This window comes from Manis pentadactyla, chromosome 6 (genome assembly GCF_030020395.1).
Source record: "Manis pentadactyla isolate mManPen7 chromosome 6, mManPen7.hap1, whole genome shotgun sequence".
NCBI lineage: Eukaryota > Metazoa > Chordata > Mammalia > Pholidota > Manidae > Manis > Manis pentadactyla.
The window spans coordinates 42,298,176-42,317,764 of NC_080024.1; the positions used below are offsets into that span (position 1 = coordinate 42,298,176).

General features: G+C 37.0%; 1 protein-coding gene, 1 long non-coding RNA gene and 1 other non-coding gene across 8 annotated transcripts in view; 1 reads left to right on the forward strand and 2 right to left on the reverse strand.

Moving 5' to 3' along the window:
- Nucleotides 1-19,589, reverse strand: part of ANKRD44 (ankyrin repeat domain 44) — a 287,374-nt gene that overhangs the window by 48,466 nt on the left and 219,319 nt on the right. The window lies entirely within an intron of this gene.
- On the reverse strand, nt 74-13,777 carry LOC130684090 (uncharacterized). The gene is made up of 3 exons (XR_008998221.1): nt 13,194-13,777; nt 5,919-12,636; nt 74-2,463 (listed from the first exon to the last, which is right to left on the reverse strand). It is a non-coding gene; the product is annotated as an uncharacterized LOC130684090 (long non-coding RNA).
- Nucleotides 10,460-10,566, forward strand: LOC118909784 (U6 spliceosomal RNA). Its single transcript, XR_005023745.1, has one exon. It is a non-coding gene; the product is annotated as a U6 spliceosomal RNA (small nuclear RNA).

The window sequence follows — 19,589 nt, forward strand, 5'->3', positions numbered from 1 at the left end:
CCCAGTTACCATTTGGAAGGTAACTGGGCACTTCTACATAAGTACGTGATACCAGGAAATCCCTGTTTTACCCTCCCATAACATCCATGCAGCCAAACACTAATATTTAAGTTCTCTGCTGTTAAAAGAACATTATCATTGCTTATCTAACTTTCATGTTTTCACAATGAATATGCCTTAAATTTTCATGCTTTTATATATGTATGCCTTTAGGATAACCAGATGCTCTTCTGAGTTCCTACCATGAGAATTTGACCTATAGACATTTTTCCAAAAAAGACATACAGATGGCCAACAGACACAGTAAAAGACACTCAACATCATTAATCATCAGGGAAATCAATCAAAACCACAATGAGATATCCCACACATGTCATAATGGCTAGTATCCAAAAGACAAGAAATAACAAGTGTTGCCAAGGATATGGAGAAAAGGGGACCCTCCTATACTGTTGGTGGGAATAAAAATTGGTGCAGCCACTAAGGGAAGCAGTATGGAGGTTTCTCAAAATACTAAAAGTAGAAATATCATAGGACTCAGTAATTCCATTTCTGGAAATTTACCTGAAGAAAACAAAAATCACTAATTTGAAAAGATTTATACACTCCTTGTTTATTACAGCATTATTTACAATACCCAAGATATGGAAGCAACCTAAGTGTCCATTGATAGATGACTGCATAAAGATGTGGTACATGTGTACAATGGAATATTACACAGCCATAAAAAGAATGAAACCTTCCAATTTGTGAAAAATGAATCAGCCTAGAGGGCTTTATGCTAAGTCAAATAGATCAGACAGAGAAAGATAAATACCAGGTGCTTTCACTTACACGTGGAATCTAAAAAACAAATCAAACAAGCAAACAAAACAAAACCAAAACAGACTCATAAAGATAGAGAACAAATGGGTGGTTGTCTTATGGGCGGGGGGTAGGATGATGGGTGAAATAGGTGAAAAGGCTAAAGAGGCACAAACATCAAATTATAAATTAGTCACGGGGATAAAAGTACAGTGTATGGAATATAGTCAATAATATTTCAATATATTTGTATACTGACAGATGGTAACTGCACTTATCACAGTGAGCATTTAGTAATGTACATAATTGTCAAATTACTATGTAGTACACCTGAAACCAGTATTATTTTGAAGCTGTTGTACAACTGAAACCAACATCATTGTATACCTCAATTAAAAAAATAGAATTTGACCTTAGCACTGATTTTAAGCAAAGACAGAGGGAAGATTCCTGGAGTGCTTTTTCTATTCTATTTTAGCACCTACTACTCTTCTAAATGAATCGAGTGGCTTCACCCCATAACAACCAATAACAAAGCATTCTACTTTTTCCTTATTACAAATTCACAATATCCTTAGTTGCAATAAAAACCTTTCTCCCAAATAATTACAGTTACTTTGGGCTACTCCTTTGTTGGCAAACCACCAGGTTATTTTTTGAATGTTCATGCCTATTGAAAATTATGCAATAAACCTTGGCTATTCCTCGCTGTGCCTGGCCTCTGCAAGAGTATAGCACTTTCAGAAGCAGAGCTGGGCCCCTGAGAGGAGCACCTCCACATGTAAAATTACTCACATATCTCCCTTTCTTATCTTTAAAGTGCTGATGGCTCACAAACAGTAGGGCCCAACTTTTTATAAACTATATGCATCTACCAAATCCAGCTACTAGAAAGTACCAGCTTGGTTAAATCCGAATATGTGTTCCATCACCTGCCTTCCACACATGCCTGCTGCATTGTTTAATAGTAATTTTGTTGAAGAGATGCATGAACTAGCTTAGAATACCAGATACATTTTACCAATAAATAAAGACCTACTTTATCTTACTGTCACCACTGAGATGTGAATACTATTTTTTAGTCCAGAGGGTTTCAACAAGGGTGACCGTAACCTCCAAGGGATATTAGGCAATGACTGGAAACACTTTTGATCATCAAAACTTAGAGGGGGCATTGGTTGCTACTGGTGCCTAGTGGGCAAAGGCCAGGGAGGATGTTAAGTGCCATACAGTGCACGAGAGAGTCCCCCACAGCAGAGAGTTACCCTGTTCAAATGTTAATAGTGCTGAGTTGAGAAATTCTGCTTTAAGGAAATGAAATAAAAGTAGACAAAAGAAAAGTATTCCCTCTGAACCTTTGGGAAGGGTTACCAGGCAGGCAGTATAAAGTTCTGACTTAGAACTATAACATGAAGACAAGTTGCCAAACAGAAATCCTTTGTTGGGAGTGTCCTAGTAGATTCTTAGAAAGGAGTTCAGTAAACATGAATCCATTGGTAGATAGACCGAGTTCCAGAGAAAAGCATAAACATCAACTTGAGATTGTGTTCACAGCTACTGAGAAACCCATCCGTTGGATTTAATTTGACTGCATAGAAAATGTATGAGTTGAATAAAGAGAAGAATAGAAAACAGATGCTAACCAAACAATTGAGATGACTATAAGTATAGCCTTTTTTGATCCATTTTAAATCTTGTTTCGGGAAGTGTTGGGCTTTGGAGATGGGGTACAAATAATTATCTTCAGTGATGTGACACATGAGAAAACCTCCAGCCATTTTCAGATTTTAATCATCCACGTACAGATGTAGGCTGCTTGGCAGATGCTCAGAGGAACGAGCCTTATCCATCCTCAGGATCTAATTACTTGTCTCAGATAAAATTAGGCAAGATTCCAAGTCTACAGAAGATTCATGTTCTGTCAGGAGTTATTAATTACAAGCCGACTTAAGAAGCATTAATTTGTTTGGCCATCATGCCAGGGTGTGTACTTCTCTGCCAAACAGCACGGGAAGTGCAGACTGAGGAGAAGGTGAGCTGCTTGGCTCAGCTGGTGAGGCGGGATTAAAACCAGATGGCCCCAATTTGTCTCTTTTAGCCAAGTTCCAAATAAAATATTTCTTGTGCTGAAGTTTAAATTAAACTTATGCCTGACTACCCCACTCCTGAGTAAGAATCTAAATTAACTCCTTTTTTTTTAATGATTTCCTGTTTTCTTGTTACTGTTGTTGTGAAGACCTTGAGAAAGTTAAAACACTCTGACACATAAACACACATTCTCACACATTTGCATGCACATAGGAAAAAAGACTGGAACAGACTAAAAGCTAAACAATGGTTATATCTGGATGGTGGGAGTATAGGAGTGCTCAGTTTTCTTTTTATATTTCTAGGATGTTTCCAAAATTTCCATGATCAAGCATATTATTTTTATAATCAAGAAACAACCTAAAATGGAAAAGTCAATTCTACCCCTTCTGTCTTTCTGCTACATTCCCTAATAATCATCAAGTCCCACCTACATGGCTGTCCTTTAGGTATTGACATGAGTACTGCTACTGAATAAAAGGGTAAATAATCAGTCACAGATACTAATCAGATCAAAATCTCACCCAGTATTACCTGCTTATGTAGCTGGCCATATAACATCTTGCTAATAGATAGCATTTTACTCAAGAACTAGCTTATCAAGGTCTCCTCAAATTCTATATTCCACAGTGCACATATCCTTATATTGTGGCAATGTACACTTAGAAGAAAAAAATGAAGGAGAAGGATAGATATCAGATAACAACTAGGCCCGTTTTAGGACATACTGAAGATATAAGGCTCAAACCACATCAAAGGCAGGGACACATCAAACGTTAATAGGTATTACCACTGAAAAGAAACACATCCTCTTAAAATTAATGTTGGCTTTAATAGATACTGCTGAACAGTTCTCCAAAGTGACTTTATCATTCTACCTCTGCTTAGGATTTTGAGCTCCACAGAGCACAGTGCTCCTACCATAACAATGAGAAAAAAGAAAATCTACACAATTATAACTTTTTTCGAGCTCTTCAGAGAGCTGAGGTCAAAAGGCAACTAAGTAATTGAATTCCAGAGAAGAATAAGCCCATCCAAGGGGAGCTGGGACACAGGAACTGTTTTAGCTATGGCCAAGCATGGGTGAAAGCAGTGACCTCCATAAAGCAGCAGATGAGAAGAAACCAACTCCAATTTTTAGTGAATTCTTAAAGGCCACGCTATCTTTCAGAATAGTTGGGGACCTTAGACACAAAGGGATTTTGTACTCACTTGAAAGCTCTTTGCCAAAGGGCCCCACTGGGTGCTCATAAGCAAGACTGGGGCCACGAACTTGGGTTGGAAGCCAAGAACTCCCCTCAGTGGAGCACATATGGAGGAGGTGATTGGCTACTGCTACAAGACAAGCACAAAACACTGCCTGTTTCCCCAGATCCTTTTCTCCTACAAAGCAAAACCTTATGCCACTGGGATGGAGCAGCAACCATTTCATCCCTAAGACCCTGGCGATATTCCATTACTTCTGGTGGAGGGGCAGAACTAAAACCGGGATTAAAAGCTAAAGCCCTCTGCCCCTACTCTGCTACATCTAATACCCACAGAAAGCAAAGTTCTGCTACCACACACGGAAGGCAGGATCTCTTTCCCACTCAAGAACCACCATAAATACAAGGCAGAATTTGTCTGTCACAGGGTAGAGGAGCAGAAATGCTAAGAAAGCCCTGAGACCTAGGTATACAGGAATTGGTTAAGACTGAAGCTGGACCTAGGCAAGAGAAAGCCCCACTCCGGCCCCCACAATAAGCATAGTACCAAGTAAGAACAATGGCAATCTACTGCTGGGAGAGAGGCAGCAATGTGAAAAGTACCACTTCTGTGGAACAGATATGCAGGGACTGATGAAAGGTGAGAGAGAACCAGGGACACTGAGAAAAATCTTTGGCACCTGGAGTCAAGGTAGCAACAGTCATTCCAGACGAATTTGAAGCCTTGAAGGTAACCATGGCAACAATAAAACTCAAACCCACCTCAGCTCCTAATTAGACTGAGGCAAGTGCACACTCACACTGAGGAGAAGAGGTCAAACCATTTCCAGCTATGAATATTATTTACCCAGTTGTGACTATTCTTCCATACACAACGCTGATCATTCATTCCAAAATTACAAGGCATGGGAAATAAACTCAGCCTATTTTCAAGAGCTAAAGCAAAACAGAATCATACTAAAAAATGAATGACCTAGATATGGAACTACGAAGCATGGACTTTAAAATACCTAAGATTAACATGTGAAAGGATTCAGTAGAAAAAGTAGAAAACATGTGTGAACAAACAGGGACTTTTGCCAGGGAAGTGAAAACTATAAAAAGAGTTAAATGGAAATACTAGAAAAAAAATCTAAGATGAAGAACTCTTTCAACACATTCATCTGCACATTGAATACCATAGACAAAAGAATCGGTGCACTTGAAGACAGGTTAATAGAAATAACCCATTTCTATTAACCTGTGTGGATCTATTTTCCAACTCTCCATTCTGTTCCATTGGTTGGTTTATCTACCTTTGCTCCAATACCATACTGTTTTTATTCTCTAACTTTAAAATGGATTTTGACATCTTGAAGTGTAAGACTCCCAGTTTGTCTTTTTCAAGATTGCCTTGCATATTCTTTGCACTATTTCCATATAAAATTTTAAATCAGCTTTTCAGTTTATACACACATACAAAAACTGTATAGGAATTTTGCTGAGTTATGGGGAGTTGTTATCTTTACAATACTGAGTTTTTTAATCAATAAAAATAATGTTTTTCTACTTATTGCAGATTTAATTTTTTTACATAATACACTCCATAGCTTTATGGTATGGGCATTTAATATTGTAATTTTTTTCTGAGTGGTATTTTTTTAAATTTAAATTTCCATTTGTTGCTACTGGGATACAAAAAAGCAACTGATTTTTAAAATACTAATCTTCTATATGGTAAGAGTGAGGGTATAAATTAGGTCATCTTTAGCACATTCAATTAGCCTTATCTTAATGTCTGTAACTTAATTACATCTTCTAAGTGTCTCTTGCCATATTCACAGATTCCAAGAATTAGGATGTTGACATCATTGGAGGCCATTTGTCTACTATACTTTTATTTATTTTTCTTCCGTTATTGCACCAGCTAGGACTTCCAGTTTAATGCTGAACAGAAGAGGAGATATCAGGTATATCTGTATTGTTCCCACTATAAGGGAAAAAAAAGCTTTCAATATTTCACTATTAAATAAGATGTTTGCCACAGATATTTTGCAAATAATCTTTATCAGATTAATGAAGCTCCTGTCTATTCCTAGTTTGCTAAGAATTTTTTAAAAATCACCAATGGTCATCAAGCTTTACCAACTACTTTTACATTAATTGAAATGTTTATCTGATGTTTTTTTCCTTTTTATGTTAATGTGATAAATCACCTTGATTAACTTCTTAATGCTTTGTATTCCCAGGATACTCTCATTCAGTTATGATATATCATCTGTTTTTAGTAAATTGTTGCACTTAATTTGACAATATTTTGTTTAGGACTGGCAGTACTATAGGATGGAAGCAGTCTAAAAAATATTCTTTTTTGTTCTACGTTGAACAATTGAAGAACTGTAGATAATAATATTGAAAAAAGAGTGGATCCTTGTCCTTAAGCACTTTATAATCTTCTGAAACTTGTCCATGTTGACACAACCACATAACAGTTCTTTTTGCTTCTGTCTAAAATTTTTGTGATTTCTTTACCTATATGAAATGAAACATGTCTAGGGGTTGGGGAAAACAAAGCACCTTATCAGAACCATGTATTTCCAACAAAGCAGTCCACTTGTTTATTTCCTGTATTTTTGTCAATTAGCAATATATGCTGAGTCCATTAGGATGAAGCTGAGTCCACTTTCTAGTGAGCATACCTGGTACATTGTATGTTCTTAATAAATATGCAGTAACATTAAAAACGAAATCACCAGATGGTGCCACAGTAGGTAATAAGCTACTTTTTCACTCCAACAGTAAAGAATGTTTTCTCTTTAAGTACTATCTAGAAAAAAATCCCTCGGGATTGCAGTTACTGCACATGCTAATAATTATCTACTCCTCCATTCCACCCCTGACATTGCAGGTCTCCAAAGTCACCAAATATTTCCATCAATATGGCTCAAAATTATCAAAGAAAAGCACTATAACTGAATTTAGGGACTCAGAGAGGTGTTTTAGCTATACTTAGACTGTGAATCTTTTTAGGTTTTTTTCTGTATTGAACTCTTATTTGCCCTGTGGTCTGCAAAGTAAAGCTTTTCTTAAACAGAGAAAGAATGCCATACAAGATGAGAAGAAATAATAGATAATTTAATGAAAGTCAGATGCCTAGATTTGATGTCAGTTGGTTTAATTTTTTACCTCCTGGGGCAGTATTTGTTTATTAATAAAGTATGAATGGTAACTATAAGAGCTTTGATTATAAGAGAGTCTTCATATAAGTCTGAGGCCTAATCACCATTATAGTCACTATCTAAGACAAGAAGGCAGCAGGTCTCCTGGATTTCATACTGCTTAAAATGTATTCAGTCCCACATTTCTATCAACAAAAGTACTTGACTGAGGGCCAGTTCAGTTGAAGTTCTGCATTGCACAACACTTGATGGTATTAAGTGACAGACATACTGAAATGTTGACAAGCAGTCAACCCTATAAAATCTTCAGGGCCATGGCTGTTACATTTGATCAATTCTACCTGCTGAGGATATACAGTTCTTTGTGTATTACCAAGAAAAACAATAATACTGGCCTCATGTTTCCATGGTGACTTCTGAGAGCAATTCTTAAATTTAGGAGTTACTGCTTTTAATCAACTATAATTTTCATCTAGATGATATTTCCAGGTTACCATGAATTACATTATCATCATGCCAGTTTACTTTCTGCCTCAGCACAAGGTAAAATTTGTATAGGGCAAGAGAGGTTTTACTTAGGGGGTAGGAGCAGGTTGGAAAGGGATTTAGAGGTTGAGAGAAATGGTAATCACATGGTAATATGATAAAAAATTGTACAAAAAGAGAACAAGGAGATAGTAGATTTGAACACAGAAATTACTAATTTTTTAATAATTCAAAAAATTTTATGCAACATAAAAAGTATCCTACTTCAGAAAAGCATTTTGCTTACCTGCTCTTAGTACTCACAAGAGCTGTGCAAACTAACAATGTTCCTTTGTTTGCTATTTTTATGTTAAATTACAGTATACATTTCCCAGTCTATGTATCAATATTTTAGTGATTCTAGTCCCAACAATAAAATATACAGCTTTAAAGACATTTCCAATAATTTAATTAAAGCTAGTCTTAGTGGGATTCTGAAACACTAGCTAAATACCACAGGCTACTTCCAGCTAATGAACATGAAAAGAATCGGCACAAACTCAAGTAAATGGGTTAAAAAAAAGCTCTCATTATTTTAAGCAAAATTAAAACAGATGGCAAGACTGACATGCATGTATTCAGATATGTGCCTGCCTCACATTTAATCTTTTATGAATGGCAGATCCTAGACAGTGATGGCATTCAGGAGCACAATTTGGGATACAGCATCCATTTTCCTTTTACTCCAATGTATATCCCAGTTATAACTTTTCTATTTAGCAGATGATGTGAATATCATCAACAGGAAAGAAACCATCATGGAAATAGGTTCTTTTATATTTTGAAAATGAAGTGCTGCTCCACTTATCAAACTAAGTTCAAACATCCACCTATATGCCCCATCATTCAATTCATTTCAGGTTTGATCTACTATTCCACATTCACACAAACGGTGGGGTGATGAAACAAGAAATCTAAGGACACAAATACAGCAAACACATTATGCTGATAAGTGCCAGTGCATTTCTCATTAACCAATGAACGTAGAATAGGATATGCTCTCCCCTGAACTCTCACAGCATGTCACTTGTACCTTTTCTGGGATATCATGTTTTATCTTGGATAATGGTAAGAATGACAGACATGCAGAATTCTAAAAGAGCAACTATAATACTTTATCATTGTTATTTATTTACAGGCTGATCCCCATTAGTAGACAGAAAACTCCCTGATACAGCAGCTTCTTCATCTTTTTAGGCCTCACATACAGCACAGTGCCCAGAAGATGGGGAATTAAGATAAATTAAATGAATACATCAAAATAGCTGCTGCTTCTACTTATCATTTGCCAGCCACTGTGCTAGATACTTTACTCACATTATTCTATTCAATGCTCAGAACAACCTAATTTCTATACGACAGACTTGGCAAGATCTGGAGACTCAGAGAAGCCAAGTAAAATGCTTAAGGACCTTGCAGGTAGGTAACGGCAGAGGAGGCATTCCAACCCAGGCCTGTGTGATGTGGAAGTCCTTGAACTTTCAACTATACCACAGGGTCCCTCCTCTGGCCCAGGTCCCATAGGCTCAGGACTGAGCTAGAGTGGGAGGCCTAAAATGGTTAGTGGCACTGTAGGTTGTGGCCGAGTGCAGACTCCACACACTGGGCACAACCATGGGCAGCCCCTGTACTGCCCCTGGTGGGCAATGATGGGAACAATGTCTTTACTGAACATTGTGACCACACGGCTTCTTGGCGGTTAACAGCAATGGGAGACACCACCACAGAGGGCAAGGACAGGAAAGGAGGGAAATGTGGGTGTCCGTGGGAGCCAAGAGAAGTCCAGAGGGCACATGGGAAACACATCACGGGCTCTTCAGAAGGAACTGGAACCAAAGCTTTGGCAGAAGAGGAAGGGATGTGACCAGAGAAATAATTTGGGGATGGTTATTATCACCCTATTATTTATCCTATGGAGAACTAAGAAATGTGAGGGACATTTTGAGCCAATATTTATATAGCATGGGCTTTACCAACCAAACTAGATCTCCTTGGAAGTAATATCCATGATGAATATATTTCTATGTCATCCATGGCTCCTAGCACATTTCCCTACAATTACTCTGTATCCCCAGAAAGCAGCCATCATAAAGGTAGCTAATGTAAGAAAAACCACACCTTATAAGTTGTCCCAATGGACTACCATGGGTTTGTGGAGTCTAGGAAAAACAGCATCAGTGCTAAGGGCTTCTCTAAGTCCTGGCCAGGTTGCCAAGGGTATTCTGATGGATAAGGCACTTGGTCCTGAGTAGAGGAGAATGCATAAAGTCACCAGAGCTTGAGCTCATTGACTTTACTTAATTCCTTTGACTGTATTACGTATTCAGAAAGAAAGATGTCTGATCTTTATTCAGTTTATAAAATTGGATCTTCTACTTGGAAAGACACATAGTGAGAGCAAATAACACAAATTCCCCTGGTCCTCTTAGCAGGTTACTTTTCACTGTAAATAAATAAATTAACCAAAAAAAAATTCTTGTTTAGCATACTAGTGTGACCAAAGGACTAATAACATTTACGAACTTGTAAAAGCCGATATGTTGACTCTGATCTCCAAACTTACCAACTGCTAGTATTAGTGAAGCCTTAAAAAGACCAGTACACAGAACTACTAAGTAACATCTCCTCCATAATATACCTTTCACTTTAAAAAATTTATTTTAAGACAGAAAGACACCAGTGTTCACTTTGGCAGCACATATACTAAAATTGGAATGATACACAGAACATTACCATGGCCCCTGCACAAGGATGACATGCAAATTCGGGTAATATTCCATTAAAAAAAAAAAAGGACAGAATGACACCAGAAATGTAACTGCTTGTCTGAAGTGATTGCTTTGTGTTCTTACTAAAGTTTGTCTCACATCAGTACGAGGAATTTGAGACACAAAGAAGATTTCTATAAGCTAAGAATGTATATAATTAAAAAGATAATTTTTGTGTGAAATAAATCACGTTTGGAAAACTATAAATATTCCCTAGGGGAAAGAAATCTATGAAGTTGTGTGACTCTATATTAAACTGCATTTCCAGTGACCAAGAGAATTTTATTGTTTAGTATTAACAAAATGACTTTTCCAAGTGCTGAATGGCCCACAGAATTTAAACTCAGTGATGTTACCTCTTGGGTATAGGGATCTGCTTATGTGAGAAAACATATCTCAAGTTATTGCTGAGGGATTTGGTTTTCCCAAATACCCCTTTCAGCTGTTACAGATGGCTGCGACTCTGCCCTCCTTTTGAATCTTAGAAAGGCTCTTTGTTCTTAGTATTATGACCCATCACCTTTATGCACAGGTGTGCAAGCTCTTACTCTGATGAGAAAATGCTCAAGTCTCTACATTTTCTTTTGCTGAATGAGGATCAAGAAGGGAAGTGATTATCACAGAGACCTGGTCTAGACTTCACAAGTGACAGGTCCTTGGCAGCTGCCAAGGATAACGTATCTTTGGAGAAACAATCTTACTGGGAAGTCCCTCTTCCTCTTATCCCCCCACACTGGAAGGGGTCATCCCTGGCAGCTGTTATCATAAGGAGAGTGAGGCCAAGCTGACAGCAGCTGTAACACAGATTCCAGAAGGAGGGTTGGGTCCAAGTAAGAGTGCATTTATGAAAATATGTGCTAAAGTCCAGGGGTTAGTTTGCAGTGGGATGTACTTCAGAGTTGTAGCTAGGGCTATTTTACTTCTCACAGGGCTAGTAATGCTGTAAGGTGGTTCTGCTCTCCTGACAGAAAAAGAAAGTACAGACTTCTAGTGAAGATAAGGCTTTCAAAGAAATGGATGATGACACAAACATAACTGTTATTGGTATTGTCTGAGGTTCTCCTGCTTCCCTTTGACAAAGCCTAAAAAGACTGTTATCTTTCAATCTCAGCAATACTTTTTTTTTGGATCTGTCTCCTCAGGCAAGAGCAACAAAAGCAAAAATAAACAAGTGCATATAACTCAAAAGCTTTTTTGCGCAGTGAAGGAAACCATCAAAAAAAAAAAAAATGAAAAGGCAACCTAATGAATGGGAAATGATATTTGCAAATGATATGTCTGAGAAGGGATTCATTTCCAAAATGTATAAAGAACAACTTGATGCCAAAAAAAGTCTGATTAAAAAATGGGCAGAGGACCTGAATAGACATTTTTCCAAAGAAGACATGCAGATGGCCAACAGATACATGAAAAAAATGCTCAACAGCACTAACCATCAGGGAAATGTAAATCAAAACCACAGATACCACCTCACACAGGTCACAATGACTAGTATCAGGAAAACAGGAAATAGTAAGTGTTGGTGAAGATATGGAGAAAAGAGAACTTGATGCACTGTTAGTGGTAATGTAAATTGGTGCAGCCACTATGGAAAGCAGTATGGAGGGTTCCAAAAAAATTAAAATTAGAAATACCATACGATCCAGGAATTCCACTTCGGGGTATTTATCTAAAGCAAACAAATACACCAATTTGAAGAGATATATACACACTTATGTTCACTGTAGCATTATTTACAATAGCTAAGATATAGGAAAAAACCTAAGTATCCATTGGTGGGTGAATGCATAAAGATGATGTGGTATGTATACATACAATACTACTCAGTATTAAGTAATACTCAATTGAATATTACTCAACCACAAAAGAATGAAATCTTGCCATTTGCAACAACATAGATGGGCCTAGATGGTATTATGCTAAGTGAAATGAGTTAGCCAAAAACAAATACAACATGATTTCACTTACACATAGAGTCTAAAAATACAAATGAACAAACAAAACTGAAACAGACTAATAAATACAGAGAATAAACTGGTGGTTGCCAGAGGGTGGACAAAATATGTGAAGGGTATTAAAAGGTACAAACTTCCTGTTATAAAATTAATGTCACTCCTGCCCTTGTAATGTTCACCATGTAACTTATTCACTATGTAAGAATTTGTACTCCATGTAAGAACTTGTTCGTTATGCGTCAGAAGAATGGAGACTGACGAAAATTAGGCTTGGGGTGGATTCATGATTGTGCATTGAGCATTGATCCCCCTATACAGAATTTTATTGTTGTTAACAACCATTTGATCAATAAATATGAGAGATGCCCTCAAAAAAAAAATTTATACATATATATATATATAAACACACTTCCAATTGTAAAATAAATAAGTAACCAGGATGTAATGTATAGCATAAGGAATATAGTCAAAATATTGTAACAACTTGGTATGGTGATAGCTGGTACCTAGAATTATCATGTATATAAATGTTGAATTACTGTGTTGTACACCTGAAACTAATGTAATGTAATACTGTGTGTCAACTACCCTTCAATAAAAAATAATTATCGAAAAAAAAAAAGAATGTATATCAATCATACCTTAATAAAAAATTAAAAATAAATAAATAAAAATAAAATGCTCAAATACTGAAGAAAAAAAAAATTAATGTCACTCGATGTAAAGTATAGCATATGAAACATAGTCAATAATATTGTAATAATTTTCCATGGTGACAGATGGTAACTAAATTAATGTGGTGACCATGTTGTAAAATATATAATATCAAAACACTATATTGTACACCTGTAACTCATATAATATTTTATTTCAATTATACTTCAATTAAAAAGAAAGACTGTCCATCACAGTGATATCTTGAAAGGATGTCACTGTGTTGGTTGATGTAGAATTCAGATGTTCTGAGACAGCTTTCAAAGTCTGGAGTTTGTCAGTCCTCCAGACAGTACAGCATAATTGTTAAAAACTTGGAATTTAGAGTCAGATAAACATGGATTTGAGTCCTGGTTCTATATCATACCAGCTGTATGACCCACAGCAATTTGTTAATTTCTTTGCAGTTTAGGATACTCACATGTGAAATATGGCTAAAAATAGGAGCTACTTCACAGTGTTGTTGTGAGAACTAAAAGAGATGATGCAATCACAGGTACTAGCCCAACATTCTTGCAATAAATGTTCATTATTATGACTTTATTAAAAATAGGTATTGTTTTTAATACCTATTTAAAAAGCCCCGTGATAAAAGGCTTTGAAAGAAAATTAGGGTGTTTCTTTGTTTGAAAAGTTGATTCTTTCAAGGAATACAGGTATAATGACCTCATATCATTGAACAAAGTTTATGAACTTTGGTGCCATAAAGTTCATAATGTCTATTTTTCAGATCTGCTTTTATGTCTTTCATCTGCATTTAGTAGTTTTCAGCATACAAGTCCCATATTTCATTTTTTGACTGTTGTAAATAATGCTAAACTTTTAATTTTTAGTCCACATGTTCATTACTAGTATATAAAAGTGCAATTGATTTTTGTATGTTTATCTTGTATCCTGCAGTGTTGCAGAACTCATTGTGGGTTCTAGGAGTTTTTCCTTGATTCCTTGGGTTTTTCTATGTAAACAATTATGTCATCTGCAAATAGGAGTTTCATTTTTCCTTTCTGATCTTTATGCCTTTTACTTCGTTTTCTTGCCTTACTATTCTGGCTAGAACTTCCAATGTTAAATAAGAGTGGAGAAAGCAGACCTCCTTCCTTATTTACAGTTTGGGGGAAAGAATTCAGTCTTTCACCAAAGCATTTAGTCTTTTCACCACAAAACTGGTGTAGAGCCTTACACCAAGTATAAGGTTAGCTTTTCTTTACCAAGTTATTAGATGCCTTCTATCAAGCTGAGGAAGTTCCCCTCTATTCCTATTTTTGAGAGTTTTTTTTTTATCTTGAATGGGTATTGAATTTTGTTATAATTGTTTTCTGCATTATTTGACTTGTGATTTTTTCTTCTTTAGCCTTGTAATATAATGAATTATATTGAATTTCAAATACCAAAACAGGTTTTCCCTATAGTAATCCTACCTGGTCATGTTATATAATTCTTTGTACATATTATTGAATTCTATTTGTTAATATTTTAAGGATTTTTGCACCTATATTCATGAGAAATATTGGTCTATATTTCTCTTTTTGTATTGTCTGTGTGATTTTGGTATCAAGGTATTAGCTTTATAAATGAATTAGAAAGTGTTCCCTCCTCTTCCATTTTTTCAGAAGGTGTTGTGTATAGTTGGTAATAAAGTAGAAGAATAAAGTCTTCTTCAAATATTTGGTAGAACTGTCTAGTGAAGTTTTCTGGACCTGGAGAGTTTTAAAATCCAATTTCCTAAATAGTTATGGGGCTATTCAAATGATCTACTTCGTATTGGATAAGTTGGTATTTTTTGATGAATTGATCCATTTCACCAAAGTTGTCAAATGTATGTGCATAGAGAAAATGTTGCTTTCTTATCCTTTTGGTGCCTGCAAGGTCTGTAGCGATATCCCCTGTTTCATTCCTGATATTGTGAATTTGTGTCTTCTCTCTCTCTTACTTTCTCTGTCAGTCTTTGTAGAGGTTTGTCAACTTAGTGATCTTTTCAAATAACCAGGTCTTTGTTTCATTGATTTTTTCCATTGTTTTTGTTTTCAATTTTATTTACTTATGTTACCATCACTGTTATTTATCTGCCTCTTTTGAGTTTATTTTGCTCTTCTTTTTCTAAATTCCTGAGGTAGGAACAGATTATTGATATTTTCTTTTTTCTAATATAAGCATTTAGTGCTATAAATTTTTTTCAGCACTAATGTACAGCATTAATGTAACTCTGTCCCCAAATTTTGTTTTGTATTTTCATTTTCATTCAATTCAATCTATTATTATTATTATTATATTGGAATTCCCTTGAGGCTTTCTCTTTGACCCATGGGTTATTTGTCTATTATTTGGTAGAACTGTCTATTATTTAATTTCCAAGTACTGGAGATTTTCCTGGTATCCTTTTGTTTTTTATTTCTAGTTTTATTCCATCATATGGGGAGAACACACTCTATATGATCTTAATTGCTTTACACTTGTTGTGGTTTGTTTTATGGTTCAGGATATCTTGGTGAATGTTCCATGGGCACTTGAGAAAATATGTATTCTATTGTTGTTAGGTTGAGTGTTCTATAAATGTCAATTAGATCCTCATGGTTAATCATATTATTTAGTTATTCTGTATGTTTGATGATTTTCTGTCTAGTTGTTTTATCAATTGTTGTGAGAGAGGTGCTAAAGTCTCCAAGTGTAATTGTAGATTTCTCTGTTTTTCAGTTCTATTGCAGCTCTGTTGTTTGGTGCATTACACATTTAAAAAACTCTCCTTGAATGGGTTCTACTTTCCTGACACCTCCTTATTGGGCTCTAGGCCCAGCTGGACCACCTTCCTGCCCTGCTCAGGCTTGCCAAATGGGCTTGTAACTGAGTAGGAGGAAATAAAAGAAGCAAGGAAGGAAGGTAAGAAGGAAGGAAGGAAAAAAAAGGGGAGAAGGAAAAATGGTCAGATTAACTTATTTTTTAAGCTTTCTACTACATCACTAAGTCCTTAGACGCTCCCATATCAGGAACAATAATTCTTTTTCTCGGAACCCCTTACTGCTGACTATCCATGTGGAAGAAATTACAGAAAGTATGTTTGTGTGTGTGTGTGATTTTAATTTGATGAGTGCCTTCCTACCAGTTTGACACATTAGCATAGGTTTTAAGATCTTGAAGAAGAAAATAAAATGGAGGGAAGATTGCAATAAAATGCGGTTGTGTTGAGAAGTAATCAAATATAAAGAAAAGGCAGGCCATAGAAAAGTAATTTTCATTTCCTTTCTCACCTGTGTCACCCATGAAATACCTTTCTAATGAACAGGACAGTCACCATAATACTTACAAACCAGCATTATTTAAGTTTTATCACTAAGTCAAGCTTAATCATTCATAAGTGCATTTCATTTGTTCAGTGATGTTCACCTGATAAGTGCTTGGCATTACTAGAATTTCTGTCTTATAAAGTTCAAATTTAAATTCAAATATAATTAAAGGATAATAGCCTCTTTTTCTCTAGAGCTGAACATCAATCTTTCCTAAAACAGTGATTCTAAATGTGTAACCTTGTATTGAGACAGTGAGTCTTCGGGTATGATCAAACAATAACTTTATCTTCTTTTCCTATACTAGGTCTAATTCCTTTATAAGGCTACTTTATTCTTACCACCTCAGACAAAATCTGCCCCAGAGAATAAAAAATTCTCTGGGCACTTCTGTTACAAACATAGCTTCATGCCAGTAACTCCTATGTCTGTTCCAGGGGAGTGACCACAAACTCCGAAAGCTTCTCTCTGCCCTTCCCAAAGGGCTGCAGTGGGCAAGGAGACAGGGCTGAGTCCTCTGCTTCCCGGCCAAGGGCTTCTCCTCCTCCTTTCCCCTCAGTGGCTGCCCCTACCTCCTCCACAACTGAAAGGGACAGGGGAAAGGAGGGCGCAGAGGGGACACCGACAGTGGTCCACTGGCCGATCCCCTTCTGGCAGTGACATTCTCTAAGTGAGATGTTTACACGGTCTCACTGGGATGTGTGTTTGGGTTCTCCGGCAACCCCTCACCCCCGGGGCCTCCTGCCCGCCGTTGCTTCTCCCTGGGTGAATGCACGTCTCTGCGGGCAGCTGTCATTCCCCTTCCCTGCTAGGCATCCACTCTCCCAGGCTGCCCTCCTAAACAGGATCCGGTGGAACTCCAGGCCAGCTCTGGCCCTTGGCTTACATTTAAATGTTGGAAAACATATACTGTTGACCCACTGTTGGTGGAGGTAGAGTAATAAAAACCCTCTTTTTATTTAACTTCTAGCAAACAAGCTCTGGTCAGAGCCATTTGGTCTTTAGATTTATAACATGCCCATCCACCCAGCCCCCTAAATTGATGGAACACATATCAGATATCCAAGCAATCACATTGAAGCTTCTCTCACTGGGCTTGGGATCAGGAGAAAGAATCCTTTCTCTCCTACTATGGGGGGCCGGGAGGGGAGTGGTAGTGGGAACTGCAGCAGGCTTCTCTCCAAAGAAATCTGCCCTCTGATCTCCAGCTTCTTAAATAGGTAAGAAGACCATGGGTTGAAACTCAAGGATCTCACTTTGAAATATGGGGGCAATGGCCCTACTGTCCTGGGCTCTTGACTGAAGGTGAGACTGAAATTGTCTATTTTAATACATCCTGTTAAATGGTTCTTTAGTTGCTAAATTCACTTATGGTAAAGCCAAAACATTTTTTTTCTATTTTATGAAGAAATAAATAGACCATTTTGTCATAAAATATCATCTATTCCACTCTTCCAAAGATAGATTCACATCACATTCCAATTCAAAATTTGTGGGCTTGTAGTTACATTCCTAGCAATGAGCAGGCTGCCAAGAGCATCAAAATATTTGTGCCTACCCTCTACTCCCTCCCTTAATGAGAGTTCCCCATAAGATTATATGTTTCTCTTCAATGGAATTAAATAGAATAAAAAACAAGATGAGGATTGTTGAGGTTTCCACTGGCCACTGGAAGCATGCTGGGAGGTCATGTACACCCCTAGTCCCAACTTGCAGCAGCTCCTCTGGGGACAGAAAGAAGTCACCAGTCACTTGTTTGGGGCTAGGGTTCAAGACTGCTGGTTTCTCATCTTCTCATCTGCAGATGACTGCTTAGTAGTGCTCCTGATTTAACTCATCTTCTATACCCTGCCTTCTCACTCTTGAAAGCTTAATTAGACATTGCCAACATAAATACATCTTACACCGAGCCAGTTGGTAAGAGTTTCCTAAAGTCCTGTGATAAACACAAGAAACAACCTGAAACATTGAGCAGCTTATTTGGAAGGAGCATGATTTCAGGGTTCAGTTGCCCAAGATATAGCGGTCTTCAGGAAATCTCAGAAACTCCTTGAATATATATGCACAGGTACTTGTTACCCTACATACTCCCATAGTTGAAGTTCAAGTTAGCTCCTAACAGTGAAAGGGGGAGAAGTCCCAGCAAAAAAGCCAAATTCCAAGTGATTTGGCATGGTAAGATCTTGGACTGAATTTCATCAAAGGCTTAGAGTTTTCAAACAAACTCTCTTGATTTCTGTAGGCAATTATGTAATTATATTGGCACATATATTTTTCCATTTCAATAACAAAGCCACAAAGATCTTTATGTTCACAGACATCTTAAATACTGTAAAGAAAAAATAGTACACTGATATAAACTCACACTAATTCCAAACAGGGGCATGATTTTCTGGTTTTTCCCTTCAGAGTCAGTAAGAATGCATTCCAGACAAAGGAACAAGGAGGGAGAGCTCCCCTTTGCCAACTCCCTTCCTCCACCAAAACATAAGTTTTATTCAGACACAAGATACTTTATTAGCCAAGTCTCCTCCATTCTGCTTTGATCTTTTGAGTCCAGTTGAATAGGACTGGTCACCCAGCTCTCAGCATACACTTGTGGGCAGATTTCTGCTTGCATACACAGTATATATATCTTTGATCAAGACCAGCTAAGAATACTGGCCTAAGTGGGCAGATTTGGTAGAATTCTGAACCTTGACTATTCTATTAAAGCTAAGAGGTTCATACTACTTTCTAGAAGTTTTTTGCTCATGGAATGAATTCAGTATAACCACATAAGGAAGCAGAGTGAAAACAACTAAAATGATTTCTGCTCCTTCTTGGTTATAGCAAAACAGACTCAACACAGAGTATGGCCTATAAATTCTAAGCACATGATCACAGACAGGAGCCACAAACCATAAATGCCAAGTAAACACATACCAAGTTAAATGTCAGAGTCAAAACCAGCACAATTTATGCATCAAAATTAATGATACGTATTTAGTGATATGCATAATCACTGTATTTGCTCAACTAAGTGGGAAGGCTCTGAAGGCCACACATCCTCTTCAGTCCTACTCCAACTCCCAAAGGGCACAGGCCCTGCTCT